The sequence below is a fragment of the Lissotriton helveticus genome, chromosome 1_1 (genome assembly GCF_964261635.1).
Source record: "Lissotriton helveticus chromosome 1_1, aLisHel1.1, whole genome shotgun sequence".
NCBI lineage: Eukaryota > Metazoa > Chordata > Amphibia > Caudata > Salamandridae > Lissotriton > Lissotriton helveticus.
Genome location: NC_136057.1, coordinates 1,745,656,119 through 1,745,682,867, shown reverse-complemented (window position 1 = coordinate 1,745,682,867; position 26,749 = coordinate 1,745,656,119). Strand labels below are relative to the sequence as shown.

At 47.4% G+C, this 26,749-nt stretch overlaps 1 protein-coding gene across 3 annotated transcripts in view; it reads left to right on the top strand.

The window, feature by feature from the left end:
* The window catches only part of P2RY11 (purinergic receptor P2Y11), a 152,533-nt gene that overhangs the window by 85,876 nt on the left and 39,908 nt on the right, over positions 1 to 26,749 (top strand). Inside the window, exon 1 of one of the 3 annotated variants that reach the window (XM_078639924.1) lies at positions 25,712 to 25,955. The exons of the other annotated variants lie outside the window; for them this stretch is intronic. The gene's annotated coding sequence lies outside the window, so the exon portion shown is untranslated. Of the gene's footprint in view, positions 1 to 25,711; positions 25,956 to 26,749 lie in introns of those variants that run through there. 3 annotated transcript variants of the gene reach the window in all.

Here is a 26,749-nt window from a genome sequence, read left to right as displayed (position 1 = left end):
TTATCTTAAAACAAAGTTCATTATGGTTTAGTATCTCGCCTATTGTTAATCCTCCTATTTGGTATCATATTGAAACTTCCCTTGCAAAACCTTTTCCATTGCCCTCCTTGTTAACTATGTCTCACAGCTCTAAGGTTGTCCATTCCTCGTCCATACTCAAATCGTCACGATTAATTTTTAGTGACTTGGACTCTAATTTTGCATCTCCTTTACTTTCTACGGTGCATTTGTCATTATGGCATAGCGCTTTAATAAAATTAAATAGAAATGTCTCTTTTTGGTCTTCATGGATTAACAAGGGCATTCTCTATCTTAAAGATATTTTCTTAAATGATGCATTCATTTCATTTGCTCAACTTCAATTAAAATTTAAACTACCACAATCTGATTTGTTGAAATATCAATTTTTATGCAATTCCATTTTAGATTCTTTCCCAGCTGGTATCCCGTCCACATCCTCAGCTGATTTTTTAATTTACGTTAATACTGTTTCTGTATCTCCTAAAGCAGTTTCTGTATTTTATAAAAGACTTCATTTTCATTAGGCTCCAATTTAGACACAATCTCTACTTTTTGGAATAATGAGCTTTCTATTTCCCTACCAATTGATTCATGGTCATCAATTTGGACTAATAGTATTTCTGGATGGTTACCAGTTTCACTTTATCAAACCAATGCTTATATTATATTCAATTCTTTATGGACACCGTTACGGTTGTTTCAAGCTAAACTGTTACCATCAAATCTATGTTGGCATTGTAATCTTAATCCTGGATCTTTACGTCATATGTTTTTTGATTGTCCTATTATTATGAAATTTTGGTCTGAAGTTTGGAATGTAATATTGAAAATGTTGCCTATTTCTGATTTACTCTCTTATAAATTGTTAATATGTAAGTCAACGGTTTTGACTAGTCCTCTTGAAGATGCGGAAGCGCAGTTACTTAATTTTTTGGTTTCGGCTGCGTTAAAATCAATTACTTTTTGTTGGAAGGATGCCACTTCTCTCTCAGTTCATGCTTGGTGGTCTTGGATTATCCTTACAAGAAGAGGTGCTCAATTATCACTAACAGGTGTTCATCATAATTCTGCACTTTTTCAGTCTTTTTGGTCTCCTATTGATTCATATGTAAAGTTATGATTCATGTTCTTTCAATGTTACTGTTTAGTTTCCAATTTATTATACTGTTTTAATAGCTTTATTGTTAGTAACTCTATTTATCTAATTTATTATACGATGAAATGTATATTTCCTCTTTTCCCCCTTTCCCTTCCCTTCTTTACTCTCCTGTATCCTCTGTTTAACGATTGTACTTAGCGTTGTAATTTATTTATGACTGTTTATTTATGATTGTTCCTACCCGCTAATATGTACTCTAATGATATATCTTATAAGTTTTCTGTATGTATCTCTGTGTTTTTCTTTTGCTAAAATCCAATAAAATCATTTTGAACTGGAGAATGTCAGATTATAGCACTGCACTGAGAAGTATTTTATTAAAAGTGATAGTTTTTGGGGGCGTGACCAAGATGGCGACCTAGGAGGACCCGGGAACTTGAGGCTCCTCAGACTGGACCCCTTACCTCGGCCAATTTGCGCATAAAAATCCCCTGATATGCGCTGAAATTGGCGGAGAACTGAGAGGAGAAGAAGTGCTGTGACTGGGAACATTTTGGGGGCGGGTTGCCTCCGTGAGACACCGCAGCAGAAGACAGCTCGCAGACACGAATGGCACCCAATCCAAGGGGGCACCGACGAGACCGCGATTGAACCCAGCACAGGGTCCTCAAGGCTCCGGAGAAAGACAGCCCATTGACCATCGACAGTCAAGCCTAACGGTCAGTGAGCGGGCAACAACAGCAGAGTGGCAGGGTGGCGGAGCGTGCAAGGCGAGTGGAGCTGAGCGGCAAGGCGCTCCTGCACGGAGGCGCGAAATTCGAGGCCGAGGCTGTCAGGCCTACATAGGTGCGGACGGACAGACGCCGCCCACTTTGGCGCTGCACCTGGGGACCCCAGATGTAACTCCTGATAGGCTCGTACTGGTGCAGGCAGCGGGGGATTGGAATAGCAGCCCCCATCAACGTAGGCGCAGGAAAGGCCACGCGCTCACAACAGGAGAAGAGCGACACCCCCTGCATATTGACTCTGGCGAGAGATAACAAATTGGCAAGGAAGCTGGGCTGGAGCAGCCTTTCATGTTGGCAGCACCCCAGGGGCATGCAGTTGTAGGCCGACAAGGGACGCGAGGACACTAACCCCCTGGGGCGCCTGCATAGCTGCAAGTGGGGCCCCCTTTGAAGACCAGAGCAGCGGAGGGGGCGGATTAGTGGCCTACATACGGCGAACACCCGTTACAACGATGAGACAACATCGCGGGTGCATTACAACGCACATTTTACATTGCGACAACCTTTACAATGCATGCTTTTACATTGCGCATGCTGTTACATCGCATCGCATCACATCGCATTGCGGGTTTCCACAACGCATGGCGGTTCCATAATGCATTTGAACAGTGTTTTGCATGCATGCTTTTTCCACAACGCATTTCAGTGAACGTTTATTAATTCAGTGTCAGTGAACGTTTATTAATTGTTTTCACAACGCATTTCAGTGTCAGTGAATGTTTATTAATTAACGTTTATTTATTGATTAAAAGGTGCATTTAAGTGTCAGTGAGCGCATTTCAGTGGTAGTGAACGTTTATTAATTGTTTCCCAACGCATTTCAATGTCAGTGAATGTTTATTAATTGATTACAAAGGCTCATTTAAGTGTCAGTGAGTGCATTATCAACGTTTATTAATTGATTAAAGTGGCACATTTAAGTGTCAGTGAGCGCATTTCAGTGGCAGTGAACGTTTATTAATTCAGTCAAAGTTTATAAATTGATTACAAAGGCACATTTAAGTGTCAGTGAGTGCATTGGGGTTCTGTGTGTCAGGGTACAGGTTTGTCACATTGCTGACCCTATATGAAGATGGAATGGTTTGCTAACACTTGTGTGGCACCTGCTCCTGATGAGTGAATCCTTGTTTACGTTGAAGTATATTTTAAAGCTCTGTGACTCAGATCAAGACCACCCATAGCTGCTTGATTTTATGAATTCAGCGAACGTTTATTAATTGATTACAAAGGCGCATTTAAGTGTTGGTGAGCGCATTGGGGTTCTGCGCGTCAGGGTACAGGTTTATCACATTGCTGACCCTATATATTAATAGCAATATGTTGTTATGTTATGTTATGTTATGGGTGTCTTATATAGCGCTCGGCTACTCCGAAGAGTGTCCCGGCGCTTTCAGACCCACAACGGACTGCATAGGGCAAGCACAAGAAGAGAGAAGAGCAAATTACTGACCAAAAAGCCACGTCTTCAGACCCTTTCTGAAGGCCAACAGATTAGATGTACCGCGAAGCGGCAAAGGCAGGGCATTCCAAAGCTGGGGTGCCAAGTGTTTAAAGGAACGTCCCCCCATCCGTGCTTTCCTGATAACAGGAACAATGGCAAGGCAGAGAGATTCCGATCTTAAAGTTCTAGCCGGCTTGTAAAAGGTAAGCCGTTTCTGAATGTATTCCGCTCCCACATCATGGAATGCCTTATGCGCCAGCGTAAGTGCTTTAAAAACAATCCGCTTCCGGACAGGCAGCCAGTGTAAGGAGTGTAAAAGGTCCGAAGCTCTAGCTCGGCGAGGCAGGCCAAAAATGGCCCGGGCCGCCGAGTTCTGGACCACCTGTAATCTTTGGAGAAGATATTCTGGCAAACGCAAATATAAGACGTTTGAATAGTCCAGCCTCGAACCAATAAGAGCCTGGACCGTAGTCTTTCTATGCGCCAACGGTAGCAGGGGAAGGAACTTTCGCAACATTTTCAGAAGGCCATAGCAGGTGCCAGCCAACCCAAGAATCTGGGACTTAAGTGTCAAGCCGTTGTCAATCCTGACCCCCAAATTCTTGGCAATCAGAGAGGATGACTTAGGAGGGAACATATTCACCGGCCACCATTCCTGCCAATTCGGGTCAGACTGACACCCGAAGAAGAGCACCTCTAATTTATCAGGGTTGCACTTGAGGCTGTTTCGCTGAAACCAATCGAAAACAGCCCCAAGGCAACCACGGATGCCCTCCTCGTCAAACTCAGCCCCCTTCCCACAAGTGAAAAGGAGCTGAGTATCATCGGCGAATGACAGGATCTGGGCTCCAAAAGACTCAGCCAGCACTGCCAGAGGCATTTATTAAGCGCACAGCTACCCCAACGGGTTGTCCCGGCGCTATAACAGACAGAAAGCGAGGCAAAAGCAAGAGCAGTGACTAATCCTGACGGCTAAATAGCCAGGTTTTGAGAGACCTACAAAACTCGAGTCCTGACTGAATCAGGAGCAAATGAAGGGGTCGATTGTTCCAACATTGGGTGGCACCCACTTCGAATGATTTACCTCCAGATCTGGCTTTTAGGAACCTGGGGGTAACAAGCAGATGTTTATTCTTGGACCGGAGGGAACTGGAAGGACCATAAGGACGAAGTCTCCTCCTGAGATAGACCGGCCCTAGACCTTTGCCTGCCCGAAAAGCAAATGTCAGAGCTTTAAATTTAATTCGCTTAGCACTAGGTAGCCAGTGTAGTTGTCGTAGAAAAGGGGATATATGGGGTCTCAGCGGAACGCCGCAGACTAAACGGGCTGCAGCGTTTTGTACAGTCTGAAGTCTGCGGAGCAGGCCTAGAGAAAGACCCAGATATAAGCCATTCGCATAGTCCAGATGTGAAGTTATCAGAGCATGGACCACAGTTTTTCTAGTAATGTTAGGCAGATAGTTAATTAGTTTTCTAATGGTTTTGATTTTGCCAAAGCAGGCGGCAGAGACTGTTTGAACCTGCATGGCGAGGGATAGATGTTTGTCCCATCTAACGCCCAAATTCTTAACCGAGTCCTTGAGAACTGGGGCACTGCCTAGTTCCTCAGGCCACCACAGATTAGAGGAGAGAGGAGATGGTTGGTTAAAAAATAAGATCTCGGTCTTATCTGCATTGAGTTTCAAGAAGTTGCGGTCCATCCAGGCCGCAATATTCTTGAGACACTCTTTTAGGGGATCAAAAGTAGCGGCAGATACAGTATTAAAGGTGAACAGTAGCTGGGTAACATCAGCAAATGATAGCAGGGTTAGGTAAACATTAAAAAGAAGCGGGCTCAGGGCAGAGCCCTGCGGCACACCCCATTTAAGAGGTTTAACAGGAGAAATAAACGAGTGGGTCGGACCTGTTCTTTGCAGTTGGATAGAAAAGATATTAGCCAGTTCAGTACTGTGCCCTGAACGCCTATGGACTTTACTCAGTTTCAGAGGATGAGATGGGAGATGGTGTCAAATGCTGCAGACAAGTCTAACAGCACTAACACCGCCTTTGAACCTCCACCCAGCATATCGAGTCCGCCATTTCAATTCGGGCTGATTCCGTACTATAACCGTACCGTAAACCGGATTGAGAGTCATGGAGAAGGCCATTTGTCTCAATGAAACCGGCCAGTTGCTGATAGACTAGCTTCTCTACGACCTTTGTGGAGGCAGGTAATAGAGAGATGGGTCTATAGTTGCAGGGGGCTTCTGGATCTGCACTGGCTTTTTTTAGGATGGGCAGGAGAAAGGCATGTTTCGAAGCTGCTGGGTAAATACCTAGTCTGAGCTATAGATTCCAGATACGGTTTAAGTGAGGGTTGAGGAATACAGCAAGGGCGTTATATTGTTTGGCTGGCCAAGGGTCACTCGGGTAGCCGGATTAGACTTCTGCAGTTTAAGGAGTGAGGCTTCCTCCGATATTTCAACAAACTCTGAGAGCACAGAACTAGGAGCCTGCTCAAGATCTTGGTCCTCAGAAATCGGGGATTCTTCCTGTGGTTCGGGAAAGGAGGCATAAATCAGGGCGATTTTGTCCTCAAAACTCAGAGAGTTTATTGCATAGGATCTGTGAGGGGGGGTGGGTGTGAGCAAGGGCTAGTGGGTCGGTGAAAGATTTAACAATTTTGAAAATCTCCCTGGAAGAGTTTTTAGCATTATCAATTCTGTCAGCTAAAAGATCTCTTTTATTTTTGGTGAGCAGTCTGTGGTATTCTTTAAGAGCAGCACGATAACCTGACTTACTTTCCGCAGAGTATCTAAGTCTATATAAAGATTGAATGGTTTGCTAACACTTGTGTTGAAGTATACATTAAAGCTCTGTGACTCAGATCGCGACCACCCATAGCTGTTTGAAGGTCTGCATATTGTTTATCGGGGAAACCTGCCCCCTCCCCCCCTTCTCGTTCTCACCTGTGTGAAAGGCCGCTCACTGAAGTGAAATAACTCGGACTCTTAACCGGAGGAACCAACATGCTTTTTGCACCATGGGAGCTCATCTATACACTGGAAGGGCAGAGAACACAGCATGTCAGAATTGAGGTGCACTGAGAGAGCTGGTTGCATTCTTGCAGTAACAGAATAGCATGGCACATTTCAAGTCAGGATTGAGGTGCATTTAGCCGCACTAATACTTGGATCTGCAATCGCTGATCCACCATTGCAGGGGAGCAGAGACGTTTTCCATTGTGGTGAGCTGGCAAAGAGCGCTGGGCACTGGATCACAGCGCTAGAATAGCAAAGAGCACTGGGCACTGGATCACAGCGCTAGAATAGCAAAGAGCACTGGGCACAGGATAACAGCGCTAGAATAGCAAGGGGTTCTGGGGCTGCACTAACAGAGCTCTATTCAACCTCGCTGTTCTAAAAATTGGGGTTCTGCGCCTCAGGGAACAGGGTTGTCACATTCACCACAAGGAGTTTCGAAGGTTAACACCGGGGTGCTCTGGCCGAGCTGGGTCACTTTCACAGGAGATGTTGTATGTAGGGTCGAGGTGCACATGCAATCCATGTCCCAATACTAAAAGATGTTGGTCTGAGGTGTCGTGGGGTCCATGAGGGTAAGGTCCCAGTATTCGAAATGGTCATAATCCACCCCCACCCCCAACTGTATAGCAGTTACTGATGCCGGTAAGGCTTGAGGTGCACTTGCATGGGACCCTAGTTTTAGAAGAGAGGTGTGTGAATACTGCAGGTCAGGATTGAGGTTCACCGGGAGAGCCGGGTTCAGTATCCCAGTATTACAACAGGAGTCAGCAGGTCAGGAGTCTGGGCTCAGTATACTGCTTTTTGAACAGGCTTTAGACCAGGATTAATGTGCACCGGCAGAGATAAACTATCTCCCATTACTGGAATAGCATACTGTGCAGCAGCAAAAGTCGTGCAGTATCCATTTCTGACACAGTATGTATGTATGTATGTATGTATGTATGTATTTATGCAGCAATTGGGTAGCAAAAAACAGGCTAAAGAAAGAGGGCACTCTACAGGCTCAAAGGCAAAGATACAGTCAGTGACATTATGCGTTGCATTGACTTGCGGTTTTACACTCTGGGATGTCAAGTACTTCACAATAGGGATCACTGTTTCTGCGTTGCAACACCGTCCCTACATACAGTCCCAACTCTCACCGATCTGGAGGGGTCGAGCCGGTCACATAGGCCTACCAACAGCAAGCTCAGCGCGGCCTACATGAGTGGTGGGCTTCGCAAGTAAACCCCAGCAAGAAGCAACATGGCAGCCTGGGGCTGGGGAGCATAGGGCGGCCAACACAGTATTCCAATGCCTGGACTGACAGGGCTGGCCTCAGAAGAGGGTGACGTCGGCCACTATTGGGTGTTTCACGGCTGGGCCCCATTACTTGCAGTGGACCACAGAGACTCAGAGCCCACCTGGGGCCCGGTCAAGGAGCAAAACCGCATCACCGGCAGGGACATCAACACACTAGAATAGAAAGGCCCCCTGGCTGGGGCCCATCAAGACTTTAACACAGCCTCGACAGTGCTGCTGCGAACGAGGGGCCGCAGGTACAACGAGCAGACACGCGGTGAGGCCTGATGGGTGGCCCGAACTGGAAAGCTACTGCTTATTGCACACCCCTCCTTGACCTGACAACAGAGCCCGCGGCAGGGGCCCTTGACGCCGTGCAGCAAAACGCAGTGGGCTCGTCAAGACAATCTAGTGCCAGGAGGCCCGGACAGTGATGCCTACGGAGAGTGGACAGTTACAAGGAGGTGACGCAGGCCGGCACTGGCAGGGCAGACTGGAGTGGGAGACTGGCCCTTTGACGCCCCCTGAGCGGGTGTGGACCGGCAGATCAACAGAGCTGGTGGGAGGCCGCAAGATGGCGAACGTGAGGAAAAAGGGCGAGAGGTTGCTCTGAGAAATGCTCACCAAAACCCCTTCCACAGGAGACAAAGGGGGTCATGCTTCACCGACATCACAACTTCCTCCTGGACAGGAGCCCAAAGACGCACCTATTACCAGAGAGTTTTTGGAAATGCATTTAACACGCTCAGGGATGACTTTCAGACACTGAAACAGGAGGTTGCAGGCGAAGCCAGAGAAATACGACGGGATGTCGACGACCTCGGGGAGCGTGTAGCTGCCATTGAGAATGGAGAACATTCCAAAAACGAGGAACTAGAACTCCTACAGCAAGAAGTCATCCGCCTCAAAGATCAGCAGGTGGATCTGCAGGTGCATGATGAGGACCAGGAGATTCGGTCCAGATGCAATAACATCCGCGTTTGATGAATTCCGTTGCGAGAGGAAGGAGCGGGCGTGACCGGATACCTGCAGGCCCTATTCAGAGACATCCTGGGTGAGCCACCGGACTTCGAGATTCGCATTGATTGGGCAGATAGAGTGGGAGCTGGGAGACGAGCGCCGGCTCAGCCTCCAGATATTCTCGCCTTCCTGCCGGACTTCCCTTTGAAAGAACGCATACTGCGGGTGACATGGTGGAAACAACCTCTCAAATACCAGGGTCACCCTGTGGCGTTCTACCAAGATCTGGCTTCCATCACACTGCAGAAGAGGAAAGCGTTCAAGGAAGTAACAATCTACTTGAAAGATAAAGGAGTGCCGTACTCATGGGGTCACCCCTTCCGCCTAATCTTTAAATGGAATGATAGGAAACAGCAACTACGTTCCCTCCAAGAAACTTGTGAACTTCTGGGCCTAACACACCATAGCCAGGCGTCCTCCCCTAGTCCCTCGCAGCAGACGACGGGGAATGGGTGGCAGAGAGTGCAACGTCGACGCTCACCCACAGTTGAAATGAAGCCAGACCCGGATAGCATGACCCAAGGGAAGGCATCGGCCCTGGAAACGGTGCTGCGGGACATCTCGACTTCCGAATGAAAGAAAAGGCGCACAAGGGGATCGCATAGCATGCAACTGAGGCTGGCCAGGAGAGGATAGGGGGTTCGGGGTCCACTGGGCTACACGAGGACCCTACTCTCTTTTCTTCCCATTAGCCTGCATTTTGGGACAGCGGCTGTGGACAATGGTGACTGGTTGGGATTGTTTGGTTGGGGTTAGGGTGGTGGGGTGGCCGGAGGGAGGGAGGGGCAAGAGAAAGCGGGGGAGTTGAGTCGGGTGTGTTAGGGACAGGGGGGGGTGGGAAGGAACCGGTGTGCTATACAGGGTGTGACCTCAAGCAGGGCGTGTGACAGAAATCCGATGGTACTGCTGCTCCACTTCACACTGATGCCATGGCGGGATCTACTCTGAAGGTTGTCACCCTTAATGTAAAGGGGTTGAACAACCCCAATAAACGAAGAGCTATCCTGTCATATCTAGAGAACTCTGGGGCCTCGATCTGCCTCCTACAAGAGACACACTTGTTGGCCAAAGACTGGCATAGAATGAGATCACTAGCCTTTCCCCAACAGTATTACTCCTCTACAATGGACAAGAAAGCGGGGTAGCTATACTGGTCGCCAGACACTTCCAGGGCACAGTGGGAGACAAGGTAGCGGATGTATGTCATTACAACGCGGTCTTTACACCGCGATACCTTTACGACACGGTCATCACAACGCAAGTCGTTACAACGACTTCCGCTAGAGGCGCTGGACTTAGGAATAGTATAATTTACTATTCAACTCCAGCCTACGTAACAGTAGGGAAGGTGTTGGAATAGTAAATCATACTATTCCTTAGTATATAGCGCCATCCAGCGCAAGTCGTTGTAAGGACTTGCGTTGTGATGACCGTGTCGTAAAAGTATTGCGTTGTTAATTCCACGTTGTAATGGTTGTCTCCCCAAGGTAGCAGAGATCAAGGGTCGACTATTAGCACACACGATGTACGTGGGCGGAACAACTAGGGTTATAGGGTCTCTCTATGTCCCTAATGCAGGCCAGTAATTCTTTCTCAAGGGCGCATTGTCCGAACTCCTAAGATTTCAGGATAAGCATGTTGTCGTGGGAGGGGACCTTAACCTCGTTATGGATTCAGACTTAGATAGGTCAGGCCACCGCTATGCTCTGCAGGGGCAATCTCCACTGAGGGGAGGAGATGGTTGAGTCAGGGGGGTCTACTGGACTTGTGGCGGGAGGCCCATCTTAGGAGCATACACTACTCTTTTTACTCACATGTGCACCACACATATGCCAGGTTAGACCACTTCATAGGTTCCTCAGAAATTAAGGCACAAGTGGAAGAGGTGGACATTATCCCGGCAGCACTTTCTGACCACGATGCTGTGGTGGTGTCTCTCACAGTCCCTCACACTAAAACATTTAGAGGGAGGTGGCGATTAAGAGAATCCTTACTACATAGGAAAGGGGTGACCCAGCAGATACACGAGTGGATTACAGACTATCTCACAACAAACGACAAGCCTGACACTCCTTTATCTGGACTGTGGGGGGCCTTAAAGCGGTGGTGAGACGGGAACTGATAGCTATTTCGGCAGTAGAAACCAGGGAACGGAAAGAAAAGAGGGAAACACTCATGGCCAAAGTTTTGGAACTCGAAAGGGTGCACAGTTGCATGGACGCTCCCAGGATATGGTGGCAATTAAAGGTGGACAGGGCTCAACTCTCAGGCCTGGACATTGACCGAGCTGAGTATGCGGCCTTGCGGCTGAAGCACACTTATTATGTAGGGGTGACAAAACAGGGTGTCTCCTCACGAGCAAACTCAGAGCTCGCATTCAACGTTCCAAAATCACCACCCTTCATGACGCTAGAGTTGAGAAAATGAAGTGTGATGAACTGATAGCAGATGCGTTTAGGGATTTTTACGCCTCTCTCTACAGCAAAGATCAGACCATAGATACAGACGGGGAGGCCTTCCTCAGCCAAGCGGCGACTACAGCCATTAACGCATCTGGAGCAGCAGCTCTGGATGCACCAATTAGGATCGAGGAGGTGATCGGAGCGATCTCCCGCCTTAAGCCCCTGAAGTCTCCGGGGCTTGACGGCTTCTCGGCCAGCTTCTATAAGACATTCTGCCCTCTTCTAGCACCAATTTTAACCAGACTCTTCAACTCTTTTCAGGGGCCGGGTCCGATACCCCTGGACATATTGGAGGCAGACATAATTGTACTACCCCATCCGGGGAAGGATGTCACTCAGTGCCCCACGTATAGACCGATCTCCCTTCTCAATCTGGATTTAAAACTCTTCACAGGGGTTCTGGCGGCCGGATTGGGTCTACGACTCCCTGGCATTATCGAGCCAGACCAATCTGGCTTCATCCCGAACCGACAATGCAGCGACAACACTAAACGCCTCATGCACTTAATCGATAAGGCCCATTACGACGAGATGGATGCTATGCTTCTATTGATTGATGCTGAAAAAGCGTTTGACATGGTTGACTGAGGGTTCCTAGATAAAACGCTGGCACATTTTAGCATGAGGGAACGATTTTGGGCCTGGGTCGCGAGCTGCTACGAAAAATCGGGGGTGGGGGTCGATACGGGTGAACGGTATAAACTCATGCCCGTTTGACATTAGACGGGGCATGAGGCAGGGGTGCCCTCTATCTCCCCTCCTCTTTGCGCTATACATAGAAACCCTAGCCCAGAGGATCCGGGACAACCCCGACATACTAGGCATTCCCTTTGGAGGGGAGCAGCATACCATCAGTCTGTATGCAGATGATATCCTGGCGGCTCTAGACGCGTCCGATAGGTCGGTGCCGGCCTTCCTGCGAGAGCTTGAGACTTTCGGGAGGGTGTCTGGCTTTAAAATCAACACTGGGAAATCCATGCTCCTTCCCCTCGGGGGCAGCGCCCTGATGCCACTAAAAGCATCCCCAGTACACGGGGATCTCCGATCGTTTGCTTCGATCCCCTACATGGGGATTGTTCTGACCCCGACTACGGAGCAGCCAGTCTCCCTGAACTATGCAAAACTCATATCTCAAATACACAGTGACTTGAGATGATGGCAGCAACATCCATTGTCGCTATTGGGCCGCATTGCGGCGATAAAGATGTCCATCCTACCCAAAATATTATATGTTTTTCAAACCATCCCAGTCCGACCCCCCTACGGGTACACTCCGAAAACTGCAAGAAGCCATACAGCAATTTATATGGGCTGAAAAGAGGCCACGAATGCGAAGGGATCTCTCTCACCAGACGCCAGACGAGGGTGGGCTCAGGATTCCCAACATCCGACAATATTTTCAGGCAGCCCAACTTAGATACCTAGTGGAATGGAGCCGGCCTGAATCGGAGAAGAGGTGGCTCTTCCAAGGACAGTGCGATGGCGCAGACAGCCTTATGGAAAATACCTTTCCTGAGGCGTTCCGATAGGCCAAAATATCTCAACAGATCCCCAATTACATGCACAGTGATGGGGTATGGATTAGAGTTGCAACTAAGAGGGGACTTACCTCGTTCCCCTCACCGCTTATGCCTCTGCTAGATAATCCTGAGTTTGAACCCGGGATGGATAGCCGGCTTTTTCGCAATGGCGCGCCTCAGAGTGCAGATCTGCAGATCATCTCTTCGATTTAGCCGGGTTTCTTGAGTTCTCCGATCTCTCACAGCTATACGATCTCCCTAACCCGAAAAGATAACAATACTTTCAACTCAGGCACTGGTTGATGCACCCGGAGATACGTTCCCAAGTGGGTAGGAAACTAACGACTTACGAAAATGGCTTGTTACCAAACAGACAGATCGAAAGCTAATCACTGAGCTCTACCGGATGCTAGGGTCACCGACTCCTCAGCAGCGATCAGCAGGGCAGAAACGCTGGGAGAGGAAGCTGGGGAGAGCCCTGTCTTCAAAAGACTGGCAGGCCATACACTATAGGGCTAACCATACTGCCAGGAACACTGCGATCAGGGACGCGGCGGTTAAAGTGTCAACTTACTGGTACCTAACACCGGTCCGACTTAACAGGGGTAATCCAGATCGCAGCCCGATTTGTTGGAGGGGGTGTGATGAGGAAGGCACACTGACTCATCTGTTATGGGAGTACCAAGAAATTACGGGATTTTGGACAGAGGTCCTTAACGACATTGATAAACAATTTGACACCAAAATCCCTCGATTTCCAGCTTACAAACTCTTGGGGCTGCGCAACCCACTTGATTTCCTTTGAAATCAGTCACGGGAAAACAGATGGGACTGTCAGTGGGGGCGGCTGTCTAACACATCTTATCTCTGTGGGGTACACAGACTCGCCCCTCGCATACAGGGTGGTTACACAAGTTATGGTACATAGTTGGTATGGAGCGCATCCAGGCTACACTCACCCAGTCCATGTCCTCTTTTAACACCATCTGGCACCCGTTACTAGATTTACTAGTGCAGGAATGTAATGAAGACACATGCCCGAAATATCTACGCCTCCTGAGACTCACTAGCTCTTCATCTTCGAGGGACTCCAACGAAGAACAGGTGCACTCTGATCATCGTTGACACCAAACACACTCGTAACAACTTTGGCACACCGGTTCCGGGAGGGGGTGGGTTGAGGGGGGAAGGAAGTTTGGGGTTTTGTTCTTTTGCCAAAATGAGCATGTTTAGTGCAGGCCTGGCAGGGGCCCGTTCCTTGCGAGGTGGGTTAGGACTTTTGCCACACAGACAAACTGTAGCTTTGACCTGCTGGACGCTACATAGTTGAGTCAGGTCTGGAGAAGGTCTTATGTCATCTGACCGAAATATGTGGGGCTTGTACTGTGTTCTTTTTTTATTGTCTGAAACTCAATAAAACAAAGTTAACAAAAAAAATATAAAAAGTGATAGTTTTTAACCATGCACTATTATTGAGCGAAGAGGCAAGACAATTGACATATAAATGCTGTACGTGCCCCAGATTATTATAGAGCCACAGTTTTGTCTATTAAATAAAACATAACAGGTTTTTGTATAACTGTTATTCTGAATTCACATATTTGAAAGTGCTTTTGTATGAGATAGTGAAGAAAAAAGAGTTTTGATGTGCTAAAATCCTAAGATCACACAATTTGAGTGGGGGAAACTGCAATTCCTCCAGCTTTTCTGATTTTACTTTGACCAAATCAGCCAGTAAATAGGTATCTGTTTGTCTTTCCTTATGGTAAGGCTTTGCATTTACCTCTAAGTGCACTTTTTATATGGTGCAAACTCGACCCGAAAGTATTAGAACGCTTTACATGAGCACCAGTTACATTACACTAGGATACCATTCATTGTTTATAGGGATTTGCCCAGAATCACAAGATGTTGAGCCAACCCCAAGGCTCGAACCTGGTTCAACCACTTTCAAAGTCGACAGCTCTTGCCATAAAGTTATATCCAGGGTACAGGTAGGGAGGTCGGCAGCAGCCACATGAAAGCTCGGATCTTTATGGGGTTGAGGTTCCAACAGAACCTCGAGCTGAGCCAGAGCTAGGCTTCAGGCTTGAGCCTGGCTTGAGCTTTCAGTGGCTCGCCCACCTCTAGTAGGGGAGTCAGACACCAGCCGTATGGTTTGGATCATCCACTTTTGTAATCGCTTGACATGGAGGCTCCTGGTTAAAACTGGAATTGGAGCTCCACATCAATTGCTTGGAGCTTTTGGTGGGATTATTCGGAGTAAAGATTACCCCAAAATGAAGGTCCTGAGATTGTACAGAATATCTCCAGTAAGTTATGTGGTATAAGGAACAGAATCTACCACTCTCTTCAGTGCCTCCGGCACATGCATAGAATTGTATCCCAGAAGTGGCACAACAGAGTAAAGCCCAAGGGACACAAAGCTTACCATTTTTGTGGGTCATGCTATGTAGATGGAGTTCCAGTGGTGGCCACCATCTGGTGTTTAGATTATTGAAAGGAATAACATTGCAGGTCCTGCCTCAACTAAAGTAGCAGCGCCTATTATGATATGTTAGTCTAGTATTTTAAGTATTTTAGTCCTGGCAGATAATGATGTTGTATCCATCAAAGATCTCTTTGAGAAGCTGGCTATACGTCTGTATCTGATTTCGTGCTGGAGAATGTCCAAAGTCCAGGCGTCGGATATGGTAGGCATCTTATTTCATGGTGGGATTGACTTTGTTGTTTCAAGGAGAGCTAAAACCAACTCTATTCCATGTCCTGGTGTCTGTGTCCAATTATCAGCATTAATGTGTCTGTATCCACGGATGGGTGCTGTCATGAGTATGTCCCGGTGTCTGAGTGCAAGTTTGACTGTTTCCCTGTCCACATCTCAGTGAGTGTGTCCAAGTGTCAGCATCACCCTCTCCATGTCCCTGTGGCAGTGTATGTGTGCAGGTCTGAGCATCAACATGTATGTGTCTCAGTTTCAGAGTCCAAGAGTCTATGTCGCCATGCCCATGCCCTAGTGTCCAAATGACTTTTCCCTGGAGACACGCATGTTAATAAAAGACCACGGCTCTGTTTCAGACTTTGTCAAAATCCGGGTGTTTTATATGGCCACCGATAAACATCTATACCTTGGGGTACATTTTTTATCGAGTGTGATAAACAGCACCTATTAGTTTACTGTACCAACCTCTGCATGGCACAGTAAATAACATACACTCTTCCCCTTTCCATTCCTGCAGCTTTAACCTATTGAACGTTAAGGGGTGAGATGTTTAAAACACTCACTCCCAAATGTGGCAAATAGCACCTGACTCGTAATTCCAGGGGTTTACAGAGGGCATAACTGCCAAGGTTTCAGATTGCTATGTGTGGCATTTTCATACAGTCAGTGTAATTATGGATGACATTTCAACAACTATGAGTGACACTTTCTCGAGAGCGAAATCAAGCAATGAAGACGGGGCAAACATAAAAATATTAGAAATTATACCCATTTGAGCAATGAGAAACTCTAAGAATCTTAAAACTGCTGCATAGCACCATAAATGGAAGGGCTCTTCCTGGAGACAGCCTACATGACTGCAGTTCGCTGTAACTGAGGGCGGACAGGCACTGCAGCTGCTCACAAGATGATCTAGTTGATATGATCATTCATGACCGCATGCTACCCTTAAAAGCAGATGTTATAGGCATAGCTGCCAAGTTTTCAGATTACTTATGTGTGATATTTCCATGGTTTTAGTGTACTTGTGAGAGACATTCTACTGCCCAATGTGTGGCAAAATGAGTGGCACTTTCTCACCAGTAGAAATAAGCAATGAAATCCACATTGAGAGTTAAATATCACAAATGACCACCTTTTAGGCAATGAGTAGCACTAACCTGACAGTATTGTCCATTTTAACACCATTAACAGCCACTCGAAAGTAGCCTGACCACTCAGTGCATCCTAACTCCATTTTTTAAAAAATATCTTTATTGCACTTTATCTTTTCCTTGTTCCACATAAACCAAACATTGGTATAAGTCACGCTTATAACAAGATCAGTGTTACAATGCCACCGTTTACACAGTTCAAAACATATACATCTTAAAATTATCTTGTGGTGTACATCGGCATCGTGGTGGTTGACGTGTATTTGCAAATTAGCATGGGTATCAATAGCAAACGCATACCATCACCTCTCATTGAAGAGCGGGACATGTCTATCATGTGTGTCTCTTCCCAACTGTGGTTTTCAATATGCTGGTATATCAATAGGAGCAGAAGTGTACAGCCCATACCTGGTTCAACTGTAGGATCACAAAACACAATATTGCTTGGGCAGTAAAAAATGAGTACCATAACCGACTGCAAGATATCCATATTTTAAACATTGTAACCACAACTAATGAAAACAAAATAAAATCATAAGAAAAGGGAGATATCCAATACTGAGAGGAATATGTATTAGTATATTAGGTGCCTTTCGAGTTCAGACATGTCTAGGCTTGTGTGTTTGTACTGGGTGCAAGCTGCTTTTCCTGTACTGTATATAGTTGCATGGCCACCAGGGCATCTTGTATCTGAAGTCGTGTTTATGAAGTGCCATAATGGAATGTGGGGTCAATGCCTATCCCGACAGCGGTGGCCAAGTTGCTTTGTAAATACAGCGTGTCTATTGCACCCAGATGACATGCTAGTCATTATCCCCCGTTTGTTGCGTGGAGGATGTATGTGATGTGGCATTAGAGCATGTAAGGGCTTTGAGGACATCATCCCAGGCCTGTGCAATGGGATACTTACGTAATCGTGCTGTTTCTTCCCTATGCAAAATAGTGCTCTCTGCCTGTGCCCAGATCTCTAGGGATATTAGCCAGAGGAGTACCTCCGGGGGGGTCCTTGTGTTTCCACCTCTTGGTTATCGATTGTTTCGCTGTTCTGAGGCCTAGGTCACAGAATCTAGAGCTTACTTTATTATCTTTCGTTCATTTGTAAAACCCCAGAATACAGACCTCCCATGTGTTGGGTACCTCAGTGTTAGTGCTGTTTGTAAGTGTCTCTGTTACCGCGCGCCAGTAGGATAGAAATGAGGGGAAAAACCACAGCATATGTAGAAGGCCAGCTCCTAGTAGACGGCATCTCAGACAATCGGAGGTGTTGATGTTGAAGTATTTATTAATCTTATCTGGTGAGAGATTCGCTCTATTTAATATATATGTGTGTATAAGTTTAAATCGTGAATTGCGTGGTATATGTGTGGCACCGGCTAAGACACATTCCCATTCCTTATCAGTCCAGGGTCGGCCTCTGTCCTCAGTCCGACGTGCACGGAGTTTCTGTGGTGGTTTCAATATGTGAGTAAGTAAGGCCTGCACTAGCCAGTGGATCACGTGAGACCTCTCCCCCATCACATGCAGATACTGCTGATGTGTCAGTGGCTCATTTGTCAAGTCTCCCCATGCCGATGTCAACGTCTGTATGATGGCTGCATGTAGAAGGAACTGGCCTACTGGTAAACCATATCTGCCGCCAGGGTTGCGAAAGGCATAAGGGCACCGTCCGTGTATAGGTCTCCCAGTGTCTCCACTCCTACTGCGGTCCAGTGTGTCAGTACTACATCTGTCACAGAATCTCTGCCTCTGTGCGTCCCGATAAGCGGCAGTATTGGGGCATAAGGGATCGTATCCTTTGTGAGCTGAAGGCTCCTCCGGTAGCATCTATGGGCTAATTCTATATGTAGCTGTGTCGGGCGGGGGAGTTTTGCCAGTGGGTGAAACAAACTATAGACTTGAGTCTGTGTCCATGATGATGACTTGGTCACCATGTCTGCCAGGTTCTTGCCACTCAGCCACTTTGTGACCCATTGTAGCTGCGCAGCTAAGTAATATAGTTCCAGTGCATCCTAACTCAATTGACAGGATCAGAAACAGCCAGGCCTGCCCAGTCAATCAATAAAGGATTTATAGAGCGCACTGCTCACCCGTAAGGGTCTCAACGCACTGGAGGGGCTTAGGCAGCTCTGAGGTTATCTGAAGAGCCAGGTCTTGAGGTACTTTCTGAAGGCTTGTAGTGTAGGGCTTCATCTGATGCTGAGGGGGAGTTCGTTCCAGGTGTTGGCCACGATGTAGGAGAAGGATATGCATCCTGTTCTGGCTGTGTGGATGCGGGGGATTTCGGAAAGGGCTAGGTCGTCGGAGCAGGGGTTTCTCTTGGGGCGTGGAAGGAGATTCTTTCGTTGAGGTATTGGGGTCCGGTGCTGTGAAGGGCTTTGTAGGCGTGAGTGAGCAGTTTGAAGGTAACTCCCTTTTCTACAGGGAGCCAGTGGAGGTCGCAGAGGTGCTGGGTGATGTGGTTGTATCATGGGATGCTGAGGATGAGTCTGGTGCGGCATTCTGGGCAGTCTGGAGTTTGCGAAGGAGTGATTTGTTGGTTCCGGAGTAGAGAGCATTTCCATAGTCCAGCCTGCTGGTGTTGAGTGTGTGGGTATCAGTCTTCCTTGAGTCGGGGACAGGGGACCTCTTGCTACCAAGATCTTCGTCCTCACCGCATCCTCTGCATCGTGGGCCTTCATCGTTGGTGAGCTCTTCAAGGTCCTCTTGTGACTCCTGTGTCTCCGGTCTGTGAGTCCTGTTGAGGGTCTTCTTTGGCTCCAGTGGGCTCCCCCACTTGCTCAGGGCCTGCTCTGACTTACCTGCCCGTTGTGAATCACTTGGACCTTGCTGGTCCCGACAATGCACCTTTTTCGTCTACTACGTTTTTTGTCGTTGCCAAGGCTTCTTGATGCCCCCAACGGACACCGGCTCTTGACATCTGACATGGGACAGCTCATGAACGGCACAGCATCACCTGGTCCGCACAGCAACAGCGCCATGGTCACCATCAACTCTCCTGCATCTCCAACATTGGTGGCCATTCAATGCCTTCTGGTCACTCCTGAGTGTCATAGACTCTGTCCCCTCTGCTTGCAGGTACCTCTCATCTCGAATCCACCTTTGGGTTCCACCGGACCCTTTCACCTTCTTCGCCAGCGGCATCTTCACTGAAGTCCTCCATTGTGGTCTACGACAGTTTCCGACGTCACTTCGCACTTATGCACCCGTCTTCCCTGGTGTAGGCATCCTGAATCCCGAGATATCCACAGGTGGGGTGACTCTCCAACATTCCATCTTCCAAAGGGTTTCTTCAGGGTTCTCTGGGGAGGGTCCTTCTTAAAAACTGCAACCGCGACGTACCCATTGACTTGTATTGAGCACGTGGTTGTGTTCCCCCTCTGCACACGGCCTCCATGGGGTTCCTGGGTACTTACTTTGGATGGTTCCTTAGGTCCCCAGCTCTTCTACGTCTTCTGGGTCCAGTCTCAACTTAGGTCATGGTTGGCATTCCACTTTATTAGTATATGGTTTGGTGTCCCCCTGGCAAACACTGTGTATTTGTGCTACTTACGTGTTCTGTTATCAAAGTATTGTGTGTATTGTGGTTATATCTCCATATAGGAGATATTGCAATGTGTTAGGAAGTGTTCATAATAAATGCATATTTTTATAACTACAGTATGTGGTTCTTTTTCATTTAACCTACACTATATGATTAATACTGGTAAAACAAGCTGCTTTACACTCCTTCGAGACTACGCCTGAAGGCTGCTTTCCACAGCTACCACTTAGAGAGCTTTCTAAGGTTGTCTAAGACCACTAAAAGCACCATAAGGGTTGTCTGGATTAGTTCAGGGTGCTACACTTACATAAGTGAGCACCACATACTAAGCCAGCCTCCTACAGTGAATATGCGATGTAACATCGCATGCGCTACAACGCATGTGATTACGACGTGGTCATTACAACGACTGCGTTGTTACAACGCAAACCATTATATTGCAAGTTGTTTCTACAACTTGCTGTAGGGGGCGTGCCGGACTTAGGAATAGTATCATTTACTATTCCAGCTTCAGCATGTGCAACAGTAGGGAAGGTGTTGGAATAGTAAATTATACTATTCCTTAGTTCAGCACGCCCCCTACAGCCAGTCGTGGAAACGACTTGCGGTGTAATGGCTTGCGTTGTAATGTGGTTGTTGTAACGACCGCGTTGCAATTGCATGCGTTGTAGCGCATAAGATGTAAACGCTGTTTCCCCCTACAGTACTTTTGCAGTTATTACTTTTTACAGGTAAGCAAAAGAGTTCAATATCATGCGCCTTGATGCAGCAATGCTTCCCTATGGGAGAAAAGGCATATGTTGCATACAGTTATTTGCGATTGGTTTCTGGGGATTTTCCTTCAGGAATTAGAGTTATAGGGGCCCAAGGTCCAAAGTAACACCTGCAGTTACTCGTTGCCTGCCCTGGGGCATCCGGTGCAGAGGTGCTGGACGGTTTGGTAGCTGTGCACGCTATGCCAGTGGAAAAAAAGGAGGGGGGCACCTAGAAAAAGGCTGCAGAGGGAGACTTGGGGACAAGTCCGGTAGCTCCTAACAGGGGGCTCAAGTCACAAGGGTCCATAGGAGAAAGGGTCACAGCTGGGGCGCTCGGGTGCGGAGTGGAAAAGTCGGCTGCGCTCTTTGCACCCTGGAGTCTTGCAGTTGTCGGTCTTGAAGGTTGAGGGTGCAAAAATCAGGACAGTTGGGCTATTCAGGTGGAGGGCCTATGCAGTGTGGACATCTTTTGAGGGCTGCTCGGTCTTCATGTCATTGGAGTCCGGATTGGGCTCTCACAGTCTTTATTTGTTGCAAGGGGTCCGGTACCCTGGATATTGGTCCTGTGAGGCTCTGGTCGGAGTTGGTGTCCTCTCACTTGGTGGGGGGATTGATCTGACCTTCAGGAGCACAGGGTCCTCTTTCTGGGGGGCTGCTGCATCAGGCTGGCCAGGGAGCATCAACTCTGTCAAACAGACTTTCATTTTGGTGCCTGCGGACTGCAGGGGAGTAGCACCTCTACTCCAAGGGAGATTGCTTGGCAATTTGTTAAGGGCTGGCATTCTCCTGAAGTTCTTGGAAGCTGGTCAGATGCAGGATGAATCGCCGGTCACAATAGTCGAAACTGGGGGCAGGCAGGCAGGGTTTGGCACCAACAAGTCAATAGCAGTCTTCAGTTCTGGCTTTTCTCATGGCTCTTCTTTGTCCTCTCTTCTTGATCCATCAAATCTAAGTTTCTGGTATGAGGGGTGCCACCTAAATACTCAATTTAGGGGCGTTACGGGGAGTGACCGGTAGTAGCAAATGGGCTACTTACCTTTAGGGTGTCTATAAACTCTATATCGCCACTTCCTGTGAGAAGTGAGCATAACCCTGACCCAGATAGACTAATTCTGCCAAAACAAAGATGATGGAATTCTAAAAGTCGTTTTCACTTCAGGTAGCCGTCCTTATGAGTGGTGCTAGCCTGAGTCTGGAACATATCTCCTGACTAGTTAATTTTCCCACCTGTCCCAGTGCCAAATGGGCCAGGGGCAGGAGGTAGTATTTTCCCTTGTTTGGGAAAGCCTTGGGCCACAAATCCAAGCCGGCAGAGGCCTTTAAATCCTCCTGCCTTGATATGTTGATTACTTAGCCATCCTGCTTGGAGGAGTTGACCACACCTCCGGCTGGAGCAGGCATTGTTTCAGTCCTCAGGGAGCATAGGCTCTCACCTGCAGGGGGCCAGAATCCTGTCTGTGGTGGCAGGCTGGTCTGTACCAGTCAAACAGTACACCAGTAGTCAGTAGGTTTTCAGGGTGCAGCTATAGGGTGCCCTCTGGGTGCATGTATTAATAAATCAATCACTGGACAGTGCATGTTTAATAATATAAGATGTTTGATACCAAACATCTCTAGTTTCAGTGAAGCCATCATGTAGCTGGGGAACTCGTAAACACTAGTGTCCAGGGCATGTACTCAAAATGGCTTTCCTGTCCACTTGCAATATCTAAGAAACAACTTAGACATCACAGAAAATTAAGTAAAACAGGCATTTCACTTAATATAGGCTGTGTTTAGAAAGATGAGGCATGCAGAGGATGGAAAATAAGGTGAGGGTCACTAGTGAGAAAAGGGAAGGAGAGTTTTTCATGTAGGTTTTGGGAATACAAAGGAGGAATTTTGAGATAGCATATAATCGGAAGATGCAAAACTATAGAACAAACAGCATTAATTGCATGTGAAATAGTCCCGTAATAGGTACTTTGGTAAGCACTAGGGTAGGCAAACAGTCTATCTGCTGGTAGGCTACCAAAAGACTACTGCTTCATCAAGTACAACTAATCAGCTCAAGGGCTGGAAGTTTAAGTTAATGCCGGAAGCAGTGCTTAATGTGAGCCAGTGGTTTTCGGTGCTCGGCACCGGCACTTAATTGACAACACAGGCACTTGTGAAGGAGTGTCACATGGTGGCACTGTGCTAATTTAGAAATGAGCACAATAGCAGTTGTTTATGAATCCATATATATTAAAAACGACTATTACCTGCCGCCCAGTGGAGTAACGATAATTGAGGGGGCCCCCCTGCCAGGTACGTGGAGGGGCCCCCTCCGGACTCTATTAGGAGCTCTCAGGCCGAAGTGCAGTGCTGAGGGGGCCCCCTTGAGCTTGAGGGCCCCCCCGCACTGCGGCGGATGCGTGGGCCTGTGTTACGCCCCTGCTGCCGCCCATGCCATTCTTATAGCTTTGGGGGCCTGGAATATTCAGAATAGTCACACTTTTAGGAGTGTGAAGGTTAGTATTTGTGCTGGTACTGTCATTGGCCTCGCTGGCAGGGGCAATGTTTTGTGCAGGCTTCATCGGCCTCCTGGCGAGGGTCCTGGCATGTATTTGTTTGCACATTAAGCACTGTCCTGGAGGCCTACTACAAATGAATATATAAAGAGCACTAGGCTGCACTTAATGTAAGCAGTAACCTCATGATCAAAGCAACATCAGAGAATATACAGGGTAAGAAATGCAAACACAGAAAATGAGATACTACAAATGCTGGAGCGAATGTCTTCTAATGTACACCCTTAAAGTTTGACGTTCAGTATGTACCTGACCCTTGTTAGACCATCAGGGTGTAATGCAGAGACCTGCAGCCCCTGATGTGCAGTAGCCCCCCTTCCCTTTTAGGGGCGACGTTCAGCCCAAGATCCTTGAATATCTTGAATAATGGGAGACTAAAGGGCTCTTCACCACGTGCTGCAGGGGGCATCCTTTTGTGTTACACCACTTCTGGCCCTGGAGTGTAATTACCTGGGCTGTTGCCCTATCTATTTGTGCTTGACTCTCGTATGCACCGTTTAATTCTAAATACACTGATGCGTTGCTGCCTGCTCTGGGACCCTGTTTGTTTGTGAATGACTCTTCTGGAAACCGTGTTTGGCTGCTTTTTTATGTGAGCCTGGTAAGTGGCTTCCTGCTACATGACCCTGTGCCTGATTCTTGTGTGACAGAAGTGTGCAACCTCTTTTCTGTGACCCTTTTGTTTGTACTTGGCTCACAATTGATCTTAATGTGTGCTTGTTTTGTGACTATGTATTTGTACCTGAGTCGTCTTTGTCTGCATCCTGCTGGTGGGGCTGCATCCGAGTCAGAAGGACAAGGCGCGCGCTTGCTAACCTCAGGTGTAATGGTGGAGGTGGATATTCAAGTGTGATCAGTGCCATCAGAAGAGACAGCCTTCGTAAGACCCGGAATACAAAGTGATCAACTCAAGTGTGACCTCTGACCCCGATGACATCATATCCTATGTTATACCAGTGCAAGTGATTCTGTAACTGTCATATGTCCTTGTGACTATTGCCAATAAAACCACATTCATTCAGCTCTTGAAAAGCCCAGAATTACTCAGCTCTCAGTAATCACTGACTCACTCAGGTTTTGCAGACTTAGCTCTTTAAAAGTGCACTCTCTCTTAGTTCTAATGAGCTCCACGCTCATTAAAAACTGGTAAAGACCTCACGACACTCACTAAGTTATTGAAGCCCAGAGCTCACTCGCTAGGTTACTAAATCCCAGACTCACTCACCAGTCTATGCTTCCAAACATGCTCAGCTCTCCATAATGCCTACACTTACACTACTTCTGATAAAACCCAGACTCACGTAGCTTTAGATAAAGCTGATGCCTACTCATCTCATTGCCACGAGAGATTTTGCATATGAAGTTGTGGTTGTAGACGGCATTGCAACAGGGATTGGTTGAAACGAGATACCTGTGTATTATACCCCCAAGTGTATGTACAATTTTATGGGCCCTTCAGAATACCGAAATATCGAATTTCTAACCAAGTCTGACCTGGTCCACCAATGCGGGCCATTTTGTCCTGGCTGGGTCAATGAGCTCGTTTGGTCCCCAGCTTCACCCCGGGGCTGAGCAATGTTTTTACCTGTTCCCATGTTTCAGTCGAGTTGGGTCCCGATTACGAGTGAGTTGGTGTTTTCTGCCCCACTAATGTTAACTGGTGCTCATGTAAATTTTATTTTTATTATTTATTTTATGCGTTTTTATGTAGCGCGAACTTTACCCGGAGGTGTCGGAGAGCTTTACAATAGGTACAGTAATGATACATGAGGAGAAAATTACATGAGAGACAATTACAAAAGCAAACGTTAAGTTACTTGAGGCAAAAGTGAGAATTGTGAGCAAACAAAATTCAAGAGGTAGCAAACGGTACATTACAGGAGGAAAAAGTGGCATGTGTGTAAGTTACAAAGGCGTACAACGTACAAGTAGAGGTATAATACTGCAATAAATGGCAGACACTCAAAACACGATGGTCACTTTTGCCTCATGTAATGTAACGTTTGCTTTTGTAATTTGTTCACTTGTAATGTTCTCATGTATCAGTTCTGTTCCTATTCTGAAGCGCTCTGACACCTTCAGGTAAAGTCCGCGCTATATAAAAATGCATAAATAAATAAATAAAGCAAACAAAATGTGAGAGGTAGCAACCAGTATGTTACAAGAGAAAAGTGACGTGTGTGTTACAAAAGAGTACCAAACACAGGATAATACTGCAATAAATGGCAGATACTCAAACCGCAAGAGCTTTCATTGGGGGAATGCCAAATTCTGTCAGTCATTTAAAGAGCATAAAAGAGGAGTGGTTTCAAGGGGAGAGGGCTGAGATCAAAAATCGAAGCTCCTCCTTCACCAGCAGCACACCGGAGGCTGGTGGTGCCTGCGACCAATGCGAGGGCGGCTGTTCCTATAGGGAGAGCAGGGGGCTCGGCGAAGGGGGAGCAGGACGCGCGCGCTGAGCACGCGAGGGGTCCCAGAGGCTCAGACTGCAGCAAGACCTGCGCTCGGGCGCCTCAAAACTGCTCCCCGAATCAGTCTCTCGACCCCTTGTACTCCGGCTTAACTATCGCGTGTTTCTGGTGAGTTGAAATGCCGTGTTCGCTCAAAGAAAGTTCTGTGGCTCCATGTCTTCGCAGCTGGCTCCCCAGTGTGCTACTTGCACCTCTCCTCTGTAGTACTAAGAAAGCGTAGTGGGTTCATGCGCAGCAGAGGCCTGGGGTAAGGGAGAGACTTCGCAAGTGGCCTCGAAAGTTAACACAGTGAGCGAAGTCGTCCGCAAAAGTGACTTTACAACTTGTACATTTGCAATTTTTTTTCTATTTGTATCTCTTCCCTGTGTGACTTTACAACTTGTACATTTGCAATTTTGTTCCTGTTTGTATCTTTTATGTAACTCATGTAATCCTAAATCTTTATGTATCGCAACTAGCTCTTTTGTAAAGCGCTCTGACACCTTCGGGTAATGTTCGCGCTATAGAAAATCGCATAAAATAAATAAAATGAATAAATAGAAAAGCACACCTCTCACACTGGAGAGAGCCATGGGGGGCTCAAACCAGCCTTGGGTGTCTTCCTACCGGCGCCACATTGCACTGAGTCCATCCGCTTCCAGGAGGACTGCAGGAGCATTAAAGTGTTTAGGTGTGTGCCAAGTGTCTGTGTGTGTTCCCACAGGGTTGTAAGCTGGGTGGACGGCTAACGACCACCCTTTAAGGCAGCTCTCTGGTCCGCAGCCTGTGCCCTCTTGGGCCGTCCAGCCCTGTTCCTGAGCCCAACTCCATTTCCACTCATTCTTCTGATGAGCTCGAGAGTAACTTGTCATTTACAGTTCTTCCAACCCCTCGCCTTGGCAGTAGCCGCCGCCACAGGAAAC